The sequence below is a fragment of the Mesoplodon bidens genome (assembly GCF_964165515.1).
Source record: "Mesoplodon bidens genome assembly, chromosome: 5".
NCBI classification, from domain to species: Eukaryota; Metazoa; Chordata; class Mammalia; order Artiodactyla; family Ziphiidae; genus Mesoplodon; species Mesoplodon bidens.
The window spans coordinates 50,056,978-50,061,212 of NC_138161.1; the positions used below are offsets into that span (position 1 = coordinate 50,056,978).

Genomic DNA, 4,235 nt, shown 5'->3' on the forward strand with positions numbered 1-4,235 from the left:
CAGGAACAAGACAAGGTTGTCCACACTCACCAGTATAATTCAACATAGTTTTGGAAGTTTCCGCCACAGCAATCAGAGAAGAAAAAGAAATAAAAGGAATCCAAATTGGAAAAGAAGAAGTAAATCTGTCACTGTTTGCAGATGACATGATACTATACATAGAGAATCCTAAAGATGCTACCAGAAAACTACTAGAGCTAATCGATGAATTTGGTAAAGTAGCAGGATACAAAATTAATGCACAGATGTCTCTTGCATTCCTATACATTAATGACATAAAATCTGAGAGAGAAATTAAAGAAACAATCCCATTTACCACTGCAACAAAAACAATAAAATACTTAGGAATAAACCTACCTAAGGAGACAAAAGACCTGTATGAAGGAAACTATAAGACACTGATGAAAGAAATTAAAGATGATACAAACAGATGGAGAGATATATCATGGTCTTGGATTGGAAGAATCAACATTGTGAAAATGACTATACTACACAAAGCAATCTACAGATTCAATGCAATCCCTATCAAACCACAAATGGCATTTTTCACAGAACTAGAACAACAAATTACACAATTTTTATGGAAACACAAAAGACCCTGAATAGCCAAAGCAATCTGGAGAAGGAAAAATGGAGCTGGAGGAATCAGGCTGCCGGACTTCAGATTATACTACAAAGCACAGTAATCAAGAGAGTATGGTACTGGCACAAAAACAGAACTATAGATTAATGGAACAGGATAGACAGCCCACAGATAAACCCCACACATATGGTCACCTTAATTTTGATAAAAGAGGCAAGAATATACAATGGAGAAAGGACAGCCTCTTCAATAAGTGGTGCTGGGAAAACTGGAGAGCTACATGTAAAAGAATGAAATTAGAACACTCCCTAACATCATACACAGAAATAAACTCAAGATGGATTAAAGACCTAAATGTAAGGCCAGACACTATAAAAGTCTTAGAGGAAAACATAGGCAGAACACTCTATGACATAAATCACAGCAAGATCCTTTTTGACCTACCCCCTAGAGTGTTGCAAATAAAAACAAAAAGAAACAAATGGGACCGAATGAAACTTAAAAGCTTTTGCACAGCAAAGGAAACCATAAACAAGATGAAAAGACAACCCTCAGAATGGGAGAAAATATTTGCAAATGAATCAGCTGACAAAGGGTTAACCTCCAAAATTTACAAGCAGCTCATGCAGCTCAATATCAAAAAAACAAACAACCCAATCCAGAAATAGGCAGAAGACCTTAATAGATATTTCTCCAAAGAAGATATACAGTTTGCCAACAAGCACATGAAAGGATGTTCAGCATCACTAATCATTAGAGAAATGTAAATCAAAACTACAATGAGCTGCTCCTCGCCCCCCGCCCTCCCTGTGCTGGACCCTGGTCCTTCGTGGCTGGTTCCTGGCCGCCATGGGCTTGGAGATGGAGCCGTTGCTCCTGGCCTGGAGCTATTTTAGGCACAGGAATTTCCAGCTCTGGGCAGATCTGTGCATGCAGATGCTGGAGAAGTCCCTTATGACCAGATTGAGCACACTGAGGCACATGGTGAAGTAATTTGTACAAAGTTACAAAGCTGACAGCCTGGATTTTAAAAGCACGAGCACTAAATGAAGTGGTGTACATAGATGAAATTGATGTAGATCAGGAAGGAATTGCAGAAATGATACTGAACAAAAATACTATTGCTCACATTCCATGTCCTGGAACATCTCTGAAACTCCCTCGAACTAACCTGACAGGAGGGTATAGTCCAGCTGTCAGGCTAATCACTCAAACTGGAATACCCACTACAGGTTTCTGTAGACCCAGCACACAAAGTGGAAGGCCAGGAACTATGGAAGAGGCCATTAGAACATCCAGAACTGCCTACATAGCTTGCCCTATCACCAGCTCATCTGGAAGATTTTTTAGGCTGGGAATGGTTTCCATGCTTACAAGTCCAGACGGACCTTCTATAAATTTATCTAGACTGAATTTAACAAAGTATGCCCAGAAACCTAAATTGGCAAAGGCTTTGTTTGAGTATTATCTTTCATCATGAAAATGATGTTAAGACTGCTGTGGATTTGGCTGCCCTTTCCACAGAGCATTCTCAGTACAAGGACTGGTGATGGAAAGTGCAGATTGGAGAATGTTACTACAGGTTAGGAATGTATCTTGAAGCAGAAAAACAATTTAAATCAGCCCTGAAGCAGCAGGAAATGGTAGATACATTTCTCTACTTGGCAAAAGTTTACATCTCATTGGATCAACCTGTGACTGCTTTAAATCTTTTCAAACAAGGCTTAGATAAGTTTCCAGGAGAAGTAACCCTACTTTGTGGAATTGCCAGGATCTATGAGGAAATGAACAATATTTTATCAGCCACTGAATACCAAAAAGAGGTTTTGAAACAGGACAACACTCAGGTAGAAACCATTGCATGCATTGGAAGCAACCATTTTTATTCTGATCAACCAGAAGTAGCTCTCCGGTTTTACAGGCGATTCCTGCAGATGGGTATTTATAACTGCCAGCTTTTCAACAACCCAGGGCTCTGTTGTTTCTATGCCCAGCAGTATGATATGACTCTGACCTCATTTGAACATGCCCTTTCTCTGGCTGAAAATGAAGAGGAGGTAGCTGAGGTCTGGCACAACTTGGGACATGTAGCTGTGGGAATAAGAGATATGAATCTGGCCCATCAGTGCTTCAGGCTGGGTCTGGTTAACAACAATAACCATGCAGAGACCTACAACAACCTGGCCCTGCTGGAGATGAGGAAGGGCCATGTCGAACACACAAGAACACTGCACAGTTGCAAGCTGCTTCATCCTTAACACCCCACATGTATGAGCCACATTTTAATTTTGCAACAGTATCTGATAAGATGGGAGAACTACAGAGGAGCTACATTGCTGCTCAGAAGTCTGAAGCAGCATTTCCAGATCACCTGGGCACTTATCACTTTATTAAGCAGTTAAAGCGGCATTTTGCTTTGCTCCGATTTTTCCTCAGACAAAAGATATTCTTATGGAGGGACATTATGCAAGGGAAACAGTAGTGTATATATATGTGTTGTACAAACCTGTGCTTGGTATTAGTGAAGGTGACATAAGGGAAATTAAACCAGGATATTTAAAACTTTATAATAATAACTTTATAAGATAATGTTATAAAGGAAAGGATTTAAGCATTTGTAAACAGATTATGAAATCTACCATATTATATAGTAGATGTTTGTTTATAATGTTTACAAAACATTTTCATGAATTTCCTCAAATTTTTATAAATTCACATTTTTAATGTCCTTTATCTGACCATTAGCTATCACGTAGCTTAAAGGGTCTGAAATCTGCCTTTAAAATTGCACTTTTATGACTAAAAGTGTATATATACTTATCCTTGGTAGAGACTTTAGAGATTAAAAATTGTACTTAAAGCTATTTGTTATCAAATGCTTTGTGAGACACTCTAATTTTTCTTATATATTATGCTTTAAAATAAATGTGTATAAAACACCAAAAAAAATTACAATGAGGTATCACCTAACACCAGTCAGAATGGCCATCATCAAAAAATGTACAAACAATAAATGCTGGAGAGGGTGTGGAGAAAAGGCAATTGTCTTGCACTTTTGGTGGGAATGTAAATCAATATAGCCACTATGGAGAAGAGTAGGGAGGTTCCTTAAAAAACTAAAAATAGAACTACCATGCAACCCAGCAATCCCACTACTGGGCATATGCACTGAGAAGACCATAATTCAAAAAGAGTCATATACCAAAATGTTCATTGCAGCTCTATTTAAAATAGCCAGTTCATGGAAGCAATCTAAGTGTCCATGGACAGATCAATGGATAAAGAAAATGTGGCACATATATACAATGGAATATTACTCAGCCATAAAAAGAAATGAAATTGAGTTATTTGTAGTGAGGTGGCTGGACCTAGAGTCTGTCATACAGAGTGAAGTAAGTCAGAAAGAGAAAAACAAATACCATATGCTAACACATATATATGGAATCTTAAAAAAAAAAAAAAGGTTCTGAAGAACCTAGGAGCGGGAGAGGAATAAAGACACAGATGTAGAGAATGGACTTGAGGACATGGGGAGGGGGAAGTGTAAGCTGGGACGAAGTACGAGAGTGGCATGGACATATATACACTACCAAATGTAAAATAGATAGCTAGTGGGAAGCAGCCACATAGCACAGGGAGATCAGCTCTGTGT

General features: G+C 38.5%; 1 pseudogene across 1 annotated transcript; it reads left to right on the forward strand.

Annotated features, from left to right (window-relative positions):
- The first annotated feature begins 1,432 nt into the window (after positions 1–1,432).
- On the forward strand, positions 1,433–3,065 carry LOC308617911 (tetratricopeptide repeat protein 8-like; annotated as a pseudogene). The gene has a single exon. The product of its transcript is annotated as a tetratricopeptide repeat protein 8-like (transcript).
- Positions 3,066–4,235: the final 1,170 nt, after the last annotated feature.